General features: G+C 36.1%; 1 protein-coding gene across 2 annotated transcripts in view; it reads left to right on the forward strand.

Annotated features, from left to right (window-relative positions):
• Positions 1-20,029, forward strand: part of LOC306846754 (ataxin-1-like) — a 105,546-nt gene that overhangs the window by 41,304 nt on the left and 44,213 nt on the right. The window lies entirely within an intron of this gene.

Below are 20,029 nucleotides of genomic sequence, written 5' to 3' on the forward strand. Positions count from 1 at the left end.
TGCTTTGTGTGTTTGATCTACATATACTGTGATTGTGGCGTGACAAGTGGGTTTTGAAGTAAATAAGCAGAAAAGGATATTGCAACAAGAAGTGAAAGGCTTTCAGAGAATGACCAGTTTCTATCGAAAATGCTACATGGCATTAAAATACAGTGGTTGCCTCTAATTTTAAATGGAAAGAACACAGGTAAAGGCTTAATTTGTTTATATGAAGAGATCTCTTTCATTTGTGTTATTTGCTTATAAGATTTTTTTTTTTCAATTTAGTTTGTTATCTGGCATATTTCAATTTCACAAAGAAATGTACAGCATTTTGTCCAAGCAATAACAAAAGGACACCTTTTTATTTATAATTTGTGTTAAATTTCATTAAAAAAAAGAAAGAAAAGAAATCATGAGAAAATTGTATCGTGAATTTTATTGCATCATGAGTTGCATGAATTGGCACATCCCTACATTTAATAGATAGGCCTAATATAAATAAAAATTATAGTGTTATAAAAGATTTCTATTTCAAATAAATGCTGTTCTTTTTAATTTTCTATTCAAAGAATCCTGAAAAATGTTTCCACAAAAATAATAAGCAGCCATCACAGGAATAAATTACATTTTCAAATATATTAAAATAGTTTGTTTAGATTGTAATGTTATTTCACAATCTTTTATTTATTAATCTTTTATTTATTTCAATATTTAACTTTTTATCCAATAAATGCAACCTTGGTGAGCATAAGAGACTTCTTTCAAACACATTTAAAAAGTGTTACTGACCCTAAACCTTTGAATAATAGTGTGTTAAAAAGTATGAAAATAAAACATTAATTAATCTTGTTATTGATTATTTTCTGAAATACTTCCAAGTTGTATAGTTTATTATCCTAATTATAGGCTGTTTACGTTCAAATTTTAAATTTAATAATTTTTTGTTTTGTTTTCAAATCCATGTATTCACTACTGTCACATAACCCAGCTACCGCCTCCATCCTTGCGTTCAGCCATGCCTCTTGCATTTCTCTCTGTCTTATTGTCACACCTGTTTGGAGGTTTCCCGGCCCCTCAAAACACACATTTCATCACCCGACAGTGACAGGCACTGATTTGAGCCTCGGACCAGTATGAGGGTGTGAAGAGGAGGCGAAGTCAGTATTCATCCCGTATTCTCCGGCTGCTTTGGGTGGCGTCTCCATGGTCACAGGGCAGATTGGAGTGCCAGCGCTGTGTGTTGTGATTGCGATGATGCCCTGGTAGTGGTACGACTGACGCGAGAGAAAGAGAGAGACTTGTAGTGTACACTAAGAGAGGGTGCTAGATGGATTGCATTGGATCCAAACCGAACACAAATCTATTAAACATCTCTCACATCCACATCACTTTTCACACATTTTTTTTTAATCTACTGTATCAATGTGCTTGTGTTCGTTTCTTCACATAATGTCTTTTTTTAGCGTAGTCCACTTCCGAGGTCCTTTAATTAGTGTTGTGGTCTAATGACCTGTTGCTGTAAGCGCAGTGAGGTTATGATGTCATAAAGGCCATTTATAGTAATGGTCAGCTTTGAGATATTAGATATGATGTACAGTGTTAGGCATGTGCATGAGAAAACGTTGCTATATTTTTAATAGCGGCCCATTTTAAGCCATGCCGTTGCCATTTTTGAACATTTAAAGTCAACATGGAATCAAAATCTCAAACCATGCATTGGTGCACATTAGTCCAGATGTTCTAAATATAAAATGCTTGATGGCCAGTCAACACAATATTATTTTATATTATTAGCTAAAATAAGTGTATTATTATTGTAAACTTGTATTATAATATTTTTAAATAAAAATCACATGTATCATATTTAGGTCTTTTTATTGAAGAATATACAGTCCTTGTAATTTGAAATCTATCTATCTGTCTGTCTGTCTGTCTGTGTATCTTTCTATCTATCTTTCTATATGTGTATCTTTCTATCTGTGTATCTTTCTATATATATATATATGTGTATATGTATATGTGTATATGTATATGTGTATATGTATGTGTATATGTGTGTGTATATGTGTGTGTATATGTATATGTGTATATGTGTGTGTATATATATATATGTGTATATGTATATGTGTGTATATATGTATGTATATATGTGTATATATATATATATATATATATATATATATATAAATGTGTACTTTTCAAATTACAAGTATACATACATACACTACCAGTCAAAAGTTTTTGAACAGTAAGATTTGTAATGTTTTTAAAAGAATTACAGCAAACCAATAATATTGTGAAATATTTTTACTATTTAAAATAACTGCTTTCTCTTTTAAAATATAATTTATTCCTGTGATTTCAAAGCTGAATTTTTCCATCGTTACTCCAGTCGCATAATCATTTTATTATGTTAAATCTAATCCATGCAGGCTTGGTAATAACCTGTATATTGGATCAAATTGGATCTTCGCACATGTTTTGGACAGTGTGGCCTTTGGCCTCAAAAAGGTTGAGAACTGCTGATCTAGGCTGCAAAAGCTTCTTTTTTTTTTTTACTCAGGCATGTGTCATGTTGTGGAAATATATTGGGCTGCAAATATGGTTTTCTTTTGACTTTACAGGTTTCGTTTTGAATCAGAATGTTGTCTTGATATGATTGGTGATGAACTAAACTGCAGTGATGCAAAAGATTGCAAGGCCTAATTTTACAGATAGGCCGATGCAGGAAATTCACACTGGACGATCTGATCTTTTAATGCGGATGTGGTCTAGGCAGTTGACTAAAGTAAAGTAAAAGACCCCAGTACTGTTTAAAATCTGTTCTCATGGCCCCGGTCCATATGCTAATCATTAAGCTCAGGCCTCTCTCAAACACATGTTGAATGACCACAGATCTTGGGCCCGTCGTGTCATTTCCTGTTTAAGTGTACGTGTGAGCACATGATATTCAGTGACTGTCAAGGTCCAGGAGTCATCGATCTGTACTCAAGTGAAAACAAACAGGCCTGGATGAGGAACGCCGGAAGATGATGGATGTCCTCATTCGGTCATTGAGTAAGCAAGGGTTGTTACCGAGTCAGTTTAGTGCATTACGCTATTGACTCCACTATGAACGCCACATGCTGTATCCATTGTCTGTACAGTTATAATTTTTCCTTCTGCGTCGGTGTGAGATCTGTGTTTGGAGAGCTGTTACTTTAGACCTAAAAATACAAGCTGAGTTCACAGCTGCGATGGAGGCTGCTGTGTTCGTTTCCTTATGGGCTCGAGGGTTCGCTGAAAAACATGTGATGAGGCTGTGAAAAGGTGGGAAATGGGAATGCCTGTAGGGAGGAAGTGATTGTGAATTCTCTTTGACAGGGTTCTTGCTGCTTTTGTTACTTTTTTAGTCTTTAGCATTTCTGTACTCCTCTTTACAGCTGTACATGTCGATTCAAAGCGTATCTTATGCCATGAGAGAGGATGAAACATGGTAATGAGTAGCATATTTTAATAGTCCCTCCCACACTTATATTCAGGGCTGTGAAGCTGTTATGTGATACCTGGTGATTCCCGTCAGGAAGTGAAGATTTGCGATGGGAATTGGAGTTTTTATGTTGATTTTAGGTCCTTTCATGTCAACAATTGGCTTCGGTGTTTAAAGTTTGTCATTGCCAGGTGTGGCAAAAGTCAGGATGCACAATATATACAGTTCTTTTAGCAAATGCTCAAATGTTTTGCATTGAGCAGTATTGGATAATAAATTGTTCATGCTAATTTCCTCAAATTTTACATTTAGATCACCTAAATCTAACTCTCACTTATTAACACAAATTATTAAATTGATTGATGTTTAGTTTTTTATCTTTTTTATTAATTTATACAAAATAGGATAGAATTTTCAGCCATTTATTGGTTATCGTTCAAGATATGAAATAATTATCAACTTATCAGAATCAGAATTTTAATATTAATGCATGGTAGAAAGTCAGTATGAGAAATAGGACTCATAAAATTGTCCTTCTGTAGCGCTGTCTTTTCATGTAGAGGTCAAAGTGGTTCCTGTTGGAAGGTGCATTGAAGTCCTGATATGAGTCGAGGGAAAGGAACTTGTGTATAGACATCATTTTTTCCGTCTCAGCTTGCACATTATAGTCTGAATTTACAGAGGAAATGTATCTCACCGAATATATAGGAAATATGTTTCTCTCACTCGCTTTCTGCTTTTCTCATGCACTCTGACTTGAGGTCTGGTTTCAGTCAAGGTTGTGGTTTATCTGTGGCTTTGCATCCCCCACAATTCCATAGGGCTACAGTGAAAAGCTCAAGGGCTTGTTCTGTAACTGCCCTGAGGTTGTCAGTGTAAGCAGTGCTGCTACATAAGCACCCATAGTTACACCGACCTTGGGTCAGTGTTGTGTATACCGTAACGAACAACTAGAGGAAATGGAGCCATTTGACATTCAGAATCTACTGCGATAGTTTCAAACACTGATACACCGTTGTACATAATGACAGAGGAAAGGGTGTGCATCAATTTGACTATAAGGGACGGGAATTAAAAATGTGATATGAGCTAACTAAATTGTTTAATTATAGTGAATTCAGTAAGTGAGCTGTTTGAGACTCATTTGTGAGTCATTGATTTATTAAAAGAATATCTTAAGCTCCATGACACTAAAAATTCAGTTGTAGCTGTGCAGAAAATTGTAGTATTTTGTTATAGTGTTCCCTATTCAATGGTGAATGCATGTTTGAGAATTGTCAACAAAACCAAGCATCACAAAAACAACAACAACAAAAGAAACTAAACAAGTATGGTTCTCGATTCCCAACCCACTCTTTACTTCTCCTGTGAAACACAAAGAAATTTTGTACCGACTGACACATCAGTTGAAGGGGACCTATTATGCAAAAATCACTTTTATAAAGTGTTTGAACACAGTTGTGTGAAAACAACCAGCCTATAATGGTAAAAATCCACCCACTCATTTTTTTATAATCTAAAAAAATCATAAACAGTCTCTCAGAACGAGCCGTTTCAGATTCTCCCTCTGTTCACGTCACCGAGGGGAAAAGGCAAAGTAAGTACCATGCTTTTGTTTTCCAAACTGCCCTTCTGAAAGAGCTTCTTGGCACTCTGTAAGGCTAATGATGCTAAAGCTACTATTGTCTCTGTCTGTTTTCACTGGTGCTGTCTTCATGAATGATCGTGAATAGGAATGTGGTAGTTAAAAGTTGCATATGAAAGCAATGAGTCGATCGCTTGAGTTTATTGAGCTCATAATCACGAGTGGGTCTTATAAAGTTTGTGATAGCATGCCATGCACCATGAGACCAGCTATGTTGTTATTTTTATCCCGCCGTGCTCCCCGTCTGTGTAATTCATAAACGTGAATTTATTATGCACCGTATAATCAGATGACTGACTTTGAAACAGAGTATGTTTTCTGTAAAGATAACAAGCTTGTACTAATCATGGAATGTTTATTTGCAAAGGCTAGCACTGCTCTTGAAGCTCCGCCCTCTTCTCCGGGAGCACCAGCTCATTTGCATTAAAGCAACATACTCAAATACAGAGCGTTTTTGCTCATAGCCTAAAAGTGGCAATTTTAACTAGCTAGAAAAAAATTATCTGTGGGGTATTTTGAGCTAAAACTTCACATACACACTCTGGGGATATCATAGACTTATTTTACATCTTGTAAAAAGGAGCATAATAGGTCCCCTTTAATTGATTCATCGTTTGCACTGCATGGCCAATCACCTCAAGACAACATCCTGATCTCGATATTCCTCCAGACTTAGACACAGATAAATGGATCAGGATGGTTTGTAATAGACACTGGAGGAGCCGTAAAGAAGCAGAACACATTGATTAGATGAGAGTGAGTCTGAGAGCTGAAGAAACCTCCTCGTCTCAGCGCGTAGGACAAGGGCACTTATCAATAATGAGAAGATGGGAGTGATTGCTGCAACAGCAATGCATCTCTATCAGCACATATACCATGCAGTATCATATGGATATGTATTTATTTAGTGTGCATATAGTAGATGTTTAATGGATATGTGGGGGAGTTTCCATTTGTTTTAGTCGGTATGGCTCTCTTTAACACTTTGTCTGTTGAACACTTTGTTGAAAACAAGGGACCCATCTGGGCAGCAAATACCAAAGCCAGACCACTCCTGATTTTCTCTCTCTCCCTGCCTGATGGTGTGGTGTAGTGGCACTTAAACTCCCACTCAACTGGACTGTATTCACTATCATATGACTAGTGTATAAACAGATAAACTGTAGCCACAAACATTATGCACTGACCAAAACAGATAAACTTCCTCTTAATGTAGTAGATTCCTTTTTCTGTGCACTAGTGTGTAGTAAAGCACATAATAATAATAATTATAATAATTATAAAGCTCAAGCATTTACAGTATTTTTGCTCTTCTATGATGATCATAATTTTGATGTTTAGTTGTCACTGCACCGATATCATAGAGGAAAAAATCTTTTCATTTTATTGAAGCTTTATTGGCATAATCTATATTAGTATTATTATTTTATTATTCTAAAAATACCATTTAAAAAAGTAAAACATTTTGTCTGCCAAATCAAAGTCATGTGTTCCAACCAATGTACAGAATAAATGTATATAAAACAGAAAATGATATCTGCAGTCAACAAAAATATGAATTAAAATCTTTTTATCTTAAAATATCTGATAATTTGACCTTTTTGTCCTAAGGCTAATGTTAGTTCATGTTAGTGCAATGTCATGTGGTGCGTCTCCCCAAAAGCCGAATATATTGATAACTTAATTTATTAATTGTAATGTCTGTCTGATTTAGATGTGTACTCTGACCTCATAGATCTCATGAACTATAGCAACTCCTTTCTTCTTCTGTAAATAAAAGCCTAAATTAAATCTGTTCATCATATAAAGTGATCATATTACTTCACAACTCTTGGATTAAACTGATCAATTCATATGGATTTTGCTAACCCAGCTTGCAATGGAGGGACTTCTTTAGGTTTAATTAAAAATATCTTATTTTGTGTTTTGAGGATTGGCCCAAGTCTTAAAGGGGTCATCGGATACAAAATTCACTTTACAAGTTGTTTGAACGTAAATGTGTGTTGGAAGTATGTGTACACATCCATCCTATAATGATAAAAATCCACCCAGTGTTTTTTTGTTTTAAACCCCTATTTTAAAATCCCCTTTCTCAAATCAGGCTGTTCTGAGATTCGTGTCAGAATGATGTAGTTCTGTACAGGCCCCTCCCACGATAGTTGATTGACAAGACCGTCTTACCTTAGACCCACCCTGAGTGAGCTGAGAGCTGTCCGCCTCCAGTGCAGGGGAATACAAGATATCTCTGATTAAGCGATTGAAATGTTTTGTTGTTGGATGTAATAATGAATATAGCAGTCATCATTTACTCCTGATATCTGAGCCGCTGAAGATGCAGTGGTTTAACATTACTTTCAATTTGAAGGGAATGCGCTGATCCCGATCTGCCTAAATGCATCTATGTTCGTGCGAATCATTCGTGATCCAGCTTCATCTACAGAAGAAGTGAGTATAATGGTTTTTATGAATCTTTGCAAATCGCCTTTCCTAGTAATGTACTAGTTAGCCAGTTTCGCGGCTAAAGTAAACAGTACTGCTCATCACCCCACAGAAGAGAGGGGCAGGGCAGAGTCATGAGCATTTAAAGCAACATGGACTAAAAAACGGCGTGCTGAAAACAGAGCTGATTTTGATAGGGTAAAGGTGTTTTTTACACTACCATTGAGAAATTTTAACCAAAATATGTTATAGACTTTTCATTAAGACCCTAAAGAATCATATCAATTTGTGGAAAATGGGCATCCGATGACCCCTTTAAGGGTTTGAATTGACATGAGAGTAATCATTGTATATGATGACAGAATTTCATTTTTGAGTCAACTATTCTTATCTAACATTATCTAAACCCACTTGATGGAAATTGTTCTGAAAGCAGCAGAATGGATGAAATTTTTGCAGGAATTCTCTGGTTCTTGCTCTTGGCCCTTCTGAATTCAAACACTTCCCTTCCAGACTTGTGCAGTGCATCAGAACAAAGCAAGCAGGTTTCAATTAAAGAACGTGGGTGTTTGGCAATTTATTGTTACTCTGGACCTTCTGCTACACTTAGCGTCACAGCGAAGCCTGCAGAAGATGCACATTTGTGTGTTTGCAGGCTAGCTTGTTTGATGTCTGTGAGAATGTCAGACTTTTGCAAGAGTGCCTTGATTTATGCACCTTGTGTGCGGGCGTCCTCATGCTTGTGTAAGAGGCAGCGGATTCGATTGATTGAGAACTAAAAGCCCCGCTGAGGGGCGCAGACAGCTGTGAGGAGCGAGTTGGTTGTGTGTGTGCGTGAAATGTGTGGGCCTTAATGTAGATGCATTATCACAAGCGCTGGTCCATTAATAATGACACATGTAATTTGCTGCCTCTCTAGTGCCCTTTTTCCTCGTGCCTAAAATGGGATAAAAAGCCATGATTGGTGCGTTGTGTAGAAAGCTGTTTGTCAAACTGTGGATAGCCCTAATCTACCACAAATAGGAGGACGGCACTGGCAAAGCTAACCGATTGTATCGGCCCCCGCTCCCCACACAAATGTACGTACTGCCCATTTACAGCAGTTTAACTGGTGATCCCACTGGGACTTTAGTGTGTGCAGTGGAGCCGTATCAAATGACTGTAAATCGAAACGCATCAAACTGTGTGAACAATCCTTACATTTGTTTTAATAAAGTCTGTAACTATGCACATTTTCAGCAGAATTCTTGAGAGATGTTGTCCTGTGATTACTATTAGAAATTAGTCAAAATAAATACTATTAGAAAATAAGAAATAATTATAAAAATACTTTTTACATGTGCTATATTATAGTATTTATACAATTTAAATATTATACTATTTATCATATTTATTAAAATATTATCATTATATCAAAAATATACTAGACAAAATAAATAATTACCTTCACAGTGCTTGTTTACATGCGTAAGCTTCCAATCTGAATTAGATTTTTGATTTCAGATTGAAAGTTCTGTTCATACCTTAAACTTTGCTATCTGATTCACATATTTGTCCAAACAAAACTTCCATGTTTTTCAATCCAGTTGAGAAAGGAGTTTGATTCAAGTGTTATATGCTTAATTTTTGTCAGATAAATTTAGTTGTACACCAACCCCAACATGTAGGACAGGAACCGTTTCTCCTTTCACTTATTTTGCTGTGCAGACATGTTGACAAGCAATGACAGACAGCAACAGACAGTCACAGCACTCATTCAGACAGAGAGAACGGATGGAGGAATGAACAACAGACAAACCACATCTGGAGTTTTTTCACGCTAGATAACGACAAAGCTAAATATGACATTTGCTATAATGTGTTTGTGTGATGTTACATGTTAAAAGGGATCTGATCATTTGCTATTTTGGCCTTTTTAAATGTTAAAAATACAGTAGAAAAAATTTGGAAACAAAAATAAACCGACTAGATTAGAGGTATAATATTAGCATCAATATCAGCAGCAACACTGTTTTTGGTAGATTGAAAAGGAAATAAGTGGTATCACGCTTACCTTATCCCAGCATTTTGCTTCTCAAGTTAACTGATCGTGTTTCAAGGCTTCTGAGATACATTTCCTGGAAAACAAGACACCGATTAAGAATAGGATTTTTTGCAGTGTGTAGGAAAATCCTTTCATTTCAGCTGCATCAGCCTGTGTAAGTGAATATGTGCACACACTCCACTAGCAAGCATCTGTTCTTGTGTGTGTATGTACCTATATAAAGTGCATGAAAGGGCACAGATGTGGTTGACTCAGCCTTTTAGATTTAAGTTCGTGAAGCCGTTCGGTTTCTCTTGCCTACTTTCCGGTCTGGCAGAAATGCTAAGCGTGCTAAATGCAAAGGGCCATCGATGGTTGTAAATGGTGAGCGAGCTGTAGGCTGCTGTGATTCGCTGCCCACGGACAGAGCTGTAAAACCAGCTGGGCTCCAAGTCAAGGTTGATTGGATTGCAAATAGCATTGAGTGGAAGGATCGGCCCACGTCAGTGGCTATCACCGCTAATGACCTCTCCATTGTGCCTGAATCAAAGCCTGTGACAGTGGCTGCTCAGTGTGGATGAACATGAGAAATATATTCTTAAAATCAGCCTCACCTAATCATTCTCATAACAAGAATTCTGAATGGTTGTTGCCATGCACTTGCTAAGGTATCCTCAGTGATTGTTACAGTATGTTACTATATGGCTGCTAAGCAGTGTAGGGTGCAATTAGTTACTGTAATTTAATTACTTTTCCCTTGAAAAAGTAAGGGATTACTCTTATTGTTTCTGTAATTTAATTACAGTTACTTCTTATGTAACTGAACATAATATAGTCTGTAGAACGTTTATATACAATAAAATTGTGGATTTAACATTAAAACTTAATCTAACCTTAAAATGAATGCTTTTATGTACCCTTCTCACTATAAATACTTTGAGTTAATCAGAATATTGGTAACACTTAAGTGTCCAGTTCTCACTTTTAACTAGTTGGTAATTAGCATGAATATTACTGATATATTGGCTGTTTATTATTACTTTAAAAAAAACAACACATATTAATGTCTTATTCTGCAAGACCTAAATCCTTAAAGGGATAGTTCACCCAAAAATGAACATTCTGTCATTATTTACTTAGTTCCAAACCTGTATGAATTTCTTTGTTCTGCCAAACACAAAGGAAGATATTTTGAAGAAAGTTTGTAACCAGGCTGTTTTGGGGCACCATTGACTTCCATAGTATTTATTTTTTCCCTACTATGTAAGTCAATGGTGCTATCCCTTTAATCCTATCCAGTTCCTACACAATAAACTTAACAACTTTACTAAGTATTAATAAGCAGTAATTGGGAGTATATTGAAGCAAAGTCATAGTTAACAGTTTGTTAATAGTGAGAATTGGACTCTAAAATGTGAGGAGAATAATTAGTAATTTTTTATTTATTTGAAAGAATTAAAAGAACCGTTTCATGTCTATCCTTGTATCATTGACTTGTTGAGGTTGATATAGGATTTAGAAAGTAATTAGTAATAAGTAATTAAACACTTTTTGGAGAGAATAATTTGTACAGTAATCTAATTACACTGTTGAAGATGTAATTAGTAACTAGTAATGAATTACTTTTTTAGAGTAACTTACCCAACACTGCTGTTAAGGTGTTCTCAATGGTTGTTAGCATGTGATTTGTTAATACGTCGTGGTACTCTCCTGTACATGCAACGAAATCTGACACGGAAGAGAAGAAATTGTTCAATAAAGTGATTATTTTTGTTTTATTTGCGCACAAAAAGTATTCTCTTAGCGTCATAAAATTAAGGTCGAACCACTGATGTCACATGGACTATTTTAAGAATGTCCTTACTATGTTTCTGGGACTTGAACCTGTCAGTTCCGTTTCTGTCTATGCAGGGTCAGAAAGCTCTCAGATTTCATCAAAAATATCTTAATTTGTGTTTCGAAGATAAACAAAGGTCTTACGGGTTTGGAATGACATGAGGGTGAGTAATTAATAACATAATTTTCATTTTTGGTTAAACTATCCCTTTAAAACCCTTAAAGGGACAGTTCACCCAAAAATTTTATTTGCTGTTAATTTTCTCACCCTCAGGCCATCCAAGATGTACAGTGGTGGCCAAAATGATTAGAACATTATTTTCACCAGCTAAAAATGGTTTAAGTCACTTATCTTCTATCTTTTGCTGTAGTGTGTCAGTAGGAAATATCAGTTTACATTTCCAAACATATATTTTGCCATCAATTGTAATAATCCAGTGAGATTTTTGTTTGACAACAGCCAGCACTCCACACAGAGATCTGATCTCATCATCATCCAGTCTGTCTGGAATGACATGAAGAAACAGAACAAGCTGAGACTAAAGCTTCTGGACTAAATCCAGAAGAACTGAGGCAACGTCTCCAAGAAGCTTCAAGAAACCTACCTGCAAAGCTACCTGAAAAACTATGTACAAGTGCACCGAGGGCAAAAGCTGCTTTAAACGCAACGAATGCTTTAATTTAGATAATAGAAGTTAATTGATAAAATCTATTTATGGCATCATTTATTTATGGCAACCTCATTTTACAGCATTTTTACACAAGTGCCTAAAACTTTTAACAGTACTGTAGCTTTGCAGGTAGCTTTCTTGAAGCATCTTGGAGACGCTTCAAGTAATCAGTCTTGTACCTTTTCCCTTTTGTCTGACTTTCAAATACTTTTTAGCTTCAAATCAGATTTTGTAATGTTGTGATTCACCTAATAGCTGGTTAGTTTGGTTTATGGCTTATAACTCTTCAACAAAGAGATTTTAAAAATCCCTATAGAAAAAATTCAGAATCAAGGCCACTGAAAAGTAGGCAGGCACTGTTACACTAGTTAAAAAGATCACTGGTAATAGTGACATTGCTTAAGCAACACCATCCTTTATCACATGAAGATCTCATTGTAAGTCTTATTACAGCTGTGATGTCATTAATGTGCTAGTAGGAATTCTAGGTGTTGCCACTGTCATAATCTCTGTTCTTCATGAAAGCCGGTGAAGTTCGAGAACAGCAGCTCGGCGAACAAGCACAGAGAGAAGTGTATGGGAGGAGTTTCCGTGTCGCTCCTCAGCGAGTGTATCTGGTGATACTGTGCTTGGCTGCAGCTTTGCACAGCTTTATTCGATCGCCTGCCTGTGTCCTGCAACACAACTCTCTCAAGACCGCATTTACCCGATACGAGTAGAAAGGGTACAGATCTGCATGGCCTCTTTTACTTAAACATGGCCACTAATGCTCATACAGATTCTGCACGCCGACGTAATTCTCTCACACGCGTACACACATGCTGGCTTTCACACACATGTGTAGTGAGTGTAAGTAATCCCCCCTGCTGTTTCAGGCAGTGACTAATCATAAACACTCATGCGGCTGGGCTCGCTGGAGTACACACCATCTTGCTCAACCACACACACAAACACATTGTAGTAACGAGAAATGAAAGCACAGCCTTCTGACTAGCAAGCACACACATGCTCTCTTGTAGCAATTGTAGTTAACAATAGTGCAAAATGCTGCCATAGGCAATATAGGCCGGCTGCTAGAGTGAAAGCGCTTTCTGGTGCAGCATAGGCTACATGCTATACAAATGCATTTTTTATTTATTTATAGTTTTTTATATAGATTTTATGTAGTTTCAAGTTTTTTATAATTTATTGATCATTTTATTTGATGAAAGTTCATTATAGAATAATTTCTAATTTTATTTTATTGTTTTATTTTATTTTACAGTCATGTTTGTAGATTACGGAGATCATTTTATTTGTATTTAGTTTTATTGTTGTGCTAGTTTGTATTTAATTTAATGTTGTATTTTATTTTCTAAACGTGGTTAGAGAATATTTTTTTAGTCGTATATTATTATTTCTATTTATTTTTTTGTTGGATTAGTTTGAATTTTAATTTAATTTTGTATTTTATTTTCTGAACATAGGTGAAGACTACATATTTAATTGTTATTTCTGTTTACTTTTACTATTTTATTAATTAGTTTATTTATTTATTTATTTTATTAAAATGTGTAAACGACAGGTACTTTTTATTTTATACATGAGTATAAGCATATGCATCTATATAATTTAGAATTTTTTTGTTTGTTTAATTGTTATTGTATTATACTCAATATAATTTATATTTTTTTGTTTATGTTTAATTTTTATTGTATTATTTTGTATATAATTTAATTATGCATTTTATTTTTTAAAACATGGATAGAGATAACCCAGCTTTTTTCTTCTTTTTTTCTATATAAATATACTTTATTTTAATTTATTTTTTATTTGATAAATGTATGTATAGACTACATATGTTTTATTTTATTTTTGTTGAAAAAAATTAATAAAAATTCACCTCATGTTGCCAGGGGCTGCATGTGAGTCAGGACCACTACTGTCATAGTGACACGCAAACATGTTTGCTCACATGCATGCATAGACACACACACACAACATAAAGCCAGCGGAATGGTTACCCACAGCAGGAAAACCACACGGCATATGTAAATGAGATGCAAGGGAAGTGTGAGTGCACAGCTCCCATGCAAATGTAATGGAGACCTCAAAGACAGAGGTTATAAATAGACTCGCAGCGTGCGGTTGCCTCAATGAACACCACGTGGCTCTTAAAGCGACACACATGACACATTCTCGTATAAACGTGCACAGTTCAGGGCACATGAAAGGGCGATTTGGAGTTCACACAAGCGAATGCTCAAAGCGACATGTAACCCAGTTAAACGGGCCTGTGACGTCCGTCTGCACAGATTTTGTATTGTGTGCAGTTTGTTCAAAATAGATGTAGCACCCCCTACCCTCTTAGGATTTACTTCTTCCCAAGTTCTGGGTGGAGCACCGGGTTCTGGTAATAAGTCTCTCGACAATATATTGAATTTAATATTCCCCTCTAGCATTAATTTTACTTATGATCTAAGCTCTGGTTTATCTGCACGTTACAGGATGGGATGGATGCTATAAATGGACTTACAGTAAAGGATCTCACCAATCCAGGTAAGTATATGTAAGTACCCTTTTTATTAGGTGTAAACTATAATAATATACTGTAAAAGAGCTCACCCAAAGTTAAGTACAGGTAAGTATGAAATTTAGGTGATTTATTAACAAAGATAAATATATAAATAAATAGAGAAATATATATATCAATAAATAAGTCAATAAATATATAAGTCAAATAAATAGTGTATAAAATAAAATTGTTCACTGTTTATGACAGGGTCACGTGAACCATTAAACCTCCAAATAAACACCTTTAGATGTCTCTGTGTGACTTATTTCAAATATCAGTATCAACTGTCATTAAATGTGTAGATTCTGCATAAGAGTTACACCAGATACAGTAGAAATATCCACCAATAAATTAATCTATACAACCCCTTTAGAAAACAAATGACCAACTTATATAAATGTCGTCCTCCCCAACAAGAAACTAGACGTCCTTGGCTCAGTGAGTCTCTGTTGTTCAACCGCCGTAACAAACGTTTTGTTAACATAAACAAATACGGTCTCGCGTGACACTACGTCCCAAAAACTCACTCAAAATACAAAAAACAAAACATATTAAAACACTCATAAAGTGAATTCCTGACGAAAACACTCACAAAGTAAATAAAACAACCCCTTTTCCGGTGACTTTTACTAGAGGAAACTCTAACGATCACTCTGCATCACAGCTCTCCTCCGCTACTCCGCTCTCTTCCCTCATCCTCCAATAAGAATCCCCCTTCCAGTATGGGAGGTTGGACCATATCTTTTAGAGCCAATCAGATAGGAAAGGCTTTTCTCAACCGTATTTGTATTCAGATTTTATAAAAGGGGTTCACACTCTTAATGAGACATTTACATATACACTCAAACCAGTGTATGTGTCCTATTGAAACATATTCAGAAAAATATTCAGTAACCCAAATTTACCCTGGGTTACAATTATTCTACTGTATTGCAGAAAGCCCTTTGAAGAAAAGGAGGAGAATTTTGGGGAAAAAAGGCACGAGATGTCATTACGGGAATCTCTCAAATAATGGATGAGAGTTTGCCAAGCATGCAGTGTAATGTAATCATTACATGCCCGCTAGTCTGTTCTCCTCACAGCGCCAGGCTGAGAGACGCCCTTAAAACTGCCTGTAAAAATGTCATATTTAAACATCACACTGTCAAAGGTTGCTTTGCTAAACCTGTATTCTCCTGCACCGGGGTTCCCTCTCATTTGTGTGTACCTTCTTTCTCTTTATTTTTTTTTTTCTCTTGTTTACACTCAATTCATGACCTGGAGGTGTTTAATCAGGTTTTGTGCTGTTTTCCATATTGTAGTGATCTCAAGAAGCCAATCATCCACCCACCCGCTTCCAAACATTTGCATACAAACTCCATTTGCTGTTGCAGAGAGTGCAGAACTTCATGCTACAACATGTTCAAACCAGTCATGAAGGTTTTTATCCAGACGACTACACAGGGTGGTCTAGGGTACACCTAAACCTACCCAACTGTCCAGCCCACATGAGAGTCCTATAACCATCCTTTATATCACAAAGCTGGAGCATTAGTTTTGTATGGAATCACCCCCTGTACCCTTATACTGTATAGTGCACCATTTGTAGTGGTGTCTGAAAAAATATTGGACATTTATCAAATGTGCTCATTCAATCCCATAATGCACTGCAATAATAAGTGCACAACTGATGTACACTCAACTGCTGAACGTTTTCATTCTCTCAATCAGTAAGCTATGTTAATGGAGCAATTATGGTGGACATTTCTATAACTCCAGAAAGGCACTTCCACAGGATTCAGTGAAGGATATAAACTAAAAAATAATCCCAAACTTATAAGCAGTGACAGAACTGAACTTTTCTAACCTTTTTAAAAAGCATGTTTTGCCTTTTAATGTCAATTCTTACATTTAATCAATAAATTTACAAACTGTTTAATGCAGCTCCGAGATTCCATGAATGCATATACACTGCAGTTACAATTGCATAAATAATGTTGAGATTAATTAAAGAAAAAATCGCTTATACAAATATGAAATGTTGAGAAAAAATGAAATTAGACTTTAAATATGAAATTAAAACCACCAGTAGATGGCGGCAAATCACTGTCTTGATCCATTGACTTAATCTATTCGTTCAAAGTGGCTGATTAATTTAGAAACAAAGCAAGTGGGTGTCTTTATAAATGGGTCACTGAATCATTGACCCACCCAATTTATTAAAAAATGCTGAATCATTTAGGAACAAAACTGTGTTAAATGGAGAGACCAACAGTTCTCCTGTGACTTTGGAGATATTTTCATTGGTGGAATAAAGCAAAAAGTCAATATTGACAATACTGTGTCTAAAATGTGCATCACTTAATGTTAACTTAAATATAGCCTATTCTTGTGTTTAGGCTATTTATACCAGGTGTTGGACTGTCAAAACTGGATTGTCTGACCTACAACCGGACAGATGGTCACCTTAGCAGTAATGTAGGGAATAGTGAATGAGTTCATAGGAGATGATTTTGGATACAGCCTTGCTTTCTACTGTAGTGACTATAAAACTCCACTCACCAAGCAATCCCGCTGGTTCAAAATCCTGCTCCACATAACTATGAACATCAAATATGTTATAATTGTTCATTATTTTGTCACATCACACTGCTTTTTCACGTTCGGTGTGGATCGACAACTACCGTGCCTAGTTAGGACACATCTAAGGTGTTTTACAGCCAGTTGTTCCAGTGCAAACTGAGACCATAGTTGGCCAACCACATGCAGTTATTATAAATCAGGTTTCTTCCATGGTGATGTACACTGTGCCATATATAAAATATAGTAATGTTGTGTAAATCTTGGGATCTGATTTAATAATCCTTCACTTCATCACACCGAGTCACTCCCATTGAACACTGACTACAGATGAAAGTCATTCTCAGTGTAATACTTGTGTAAAGATTCTCACTGATCCTAGAACTGTTCTCGTTTCCCCCTCAAATCACTTGAAATACAGCGCCATCTGGTGCAATATCAGTCTCCTTGTTTGATCTTGCTCAAACAGTATGTGTATAGAAATAAACACAGTCAGTTATCTAGACTATATCTTTCCTTTGAATTTAATATCCTTTACATAATCTGACTGTATGGCGTTTCTGAATTCTGCAGAGTCCTTATATACTATCAATAATGTATGAATGAGTTTATGTCAGCACAAAGCTAGTTTGGTCTTCTTTCAGGCTTGTCTCACAGTAGGGGGTCTGAAGGAGCGGCGGTCCCATACGTGCTTTGGAGGAGTCATCGGGGCTTTGAACGTTTGAAGATCTGCAGAAATAGACTCTCCCATCCCTCTCCCATGTTCTGGTCTCTCACTCTTTCTCTTTTATTTTCTCCCTTTTTTGCTGTTGTATGTATTCATCTGCCTTTGTATCTCTGCAGCTTTTATTCTTTTTCATAGACATGATGTTTTTTTTTCTGTCTATGAGCTTGTGTGAGGCTCAATTGCAGGGGTTAGACTGGAGGTGTTGTAAAGTGAAAACCTACGCTTATAAAGTGTGTAGGTACTTGATTAATTTCCGTGTCCTCTCTAACTGTGGATAAATAGATCGAATTCTGCTTTTATGTATTTTTTCATATTCTGCGTGAAGCTGACTACATGTTGATTTAACACTAAATAGCTAAGTCACAAAGCTCTGTTTGTCTGAACCATTTCATCCAATGCCAAACATTTCTGTAAATGCTGTGGTCAGAAAGAGCATGTTAAGAATGACGCAGGCATGTTAAGAATGACGCAGCGTCTGCACATGAAGGAATTTTCCAGAGTTTGATATGTAAATCAAACTAAAGCTGAAAATAAGACATTGTAGTGTGTTTCCAGCTATATATATCTGAGTTATGCACACAAACAAAAAATTATTAGAATTTACTTTGAAAAATTTTCACTCAGAAATTGCTGTTAAATTTAGCAAATTATTGCAAAGAAATGGCATTGAATTAAATAGTATTTTCTACTATTTATCTGTTATTTATCTACAAGTTATCTGTTTTTGCAAATAAACTCTTCAATATATATATATATATATATATATATATATATATATATATATATATATATATATATATACATACATACATACATACATACATACATACATACATACATACATACATACATACATACATACATACATACATACATACATACATACATACATACATACATACATACATACACACAGTTGGGCAAAAACTATATCAGCCACCAATTGTGCAAGTTCTCTCACTTAAAAAGATGAGAGAGGCCTGTAATTTTCATCATATGTACACTTTAACTATGAGAGACAGAACGGGGGGGGGAAAGAATCCAGGAAATCACATTGTCAGATTTTTAAAGAATTTATTTGCAAATTATGGTGTAAAATAAGTATTTGGTCAATAACAAAAGTTCATCTCAATACTTTGTTATATACCCTTTGTTGGCAATGACAGAGGTCAAACGTTTTCCGTAAGTCTTCACAAGGTTTTCACACACTGTTGCTGGTATTTTGGCCCATTCCTCCATGCAGATCTCCTCTAGAGCAGTGATGCTTTGGGGCTGTCGCTGGGCAACACGGACTTTCAACTCCATCCAAAGATTTTCTATGGGGTTGAGATCTGGAGACTGGCTAGGCCACTCCAGGACCTTGAAATGCTTCTTATGAAGCCACTCCTTCGTTGCCCGGGCGGTGTGTTTGGGATCATTGTCATGCTGAAAGACCCAGCCACGTTTCATCTTCAATGCCCTTGCTGATGGAAGGAGGTTTTCACTCAAAATCTCACGATACGTGGATACATCTCACGAATTTATTTAATTTTTTGTCCTTTTTATGCACCCCCACACACACACACATACACACATTTTTGCTCTGTCTTTTACTATATTTACATATTTACAGCTATGTCATGTTCCTATTTTTTATATTTCTGTTACTAGTAATCCTGTTGTTGAAAATAGCTTTCAAAAGTTTTGTATTCAGGCGATGGTAAACAAATCCTTGACAGAAAAAAGACCAGAGTGCCAAACGAAAGCACACACACTTTGATGGGATGACAATGTCAGTCAGATTGTCAGAGAAAAGCAGCACCTATGACGCCCTCAGCACTGAGAGAGAGAGAGAGAGAGAGACAGAGAATGAGAGAAGTTAAAAGGAATGAGGTCAGCCTGGGGTACGACACGGTAACCTGAGAGAAGTACCTGCCCCTCACACTATCCATTACTGCTGCATTTATCCCAGCTGAGCACAGCAGGAGAAACGCAGAAAGCACAAAGCTATCTCTCCATCAGTCCCTCACAATGACCCAAAGACAGCCTTAATGAACCTGTCATGGATTGAGTTTTACTACTTTGAGTGTGACCAGGAGCTTTGAGGAGCTTTTTAGGCAGTTGTAAATGAGTGTGTGTGTGTGT

Source organism: Barbus barbus (assembly GCF_936440315.1).
Source record: "Barbus barbus genome assembly, chromosome: 27".
Taxonomy (NCBI): Eukaryota; Metazoa; Chordata; class Actinopteri; order Cypriniformes; family Cyprinidae; genus Barbus; species Barbus barbus.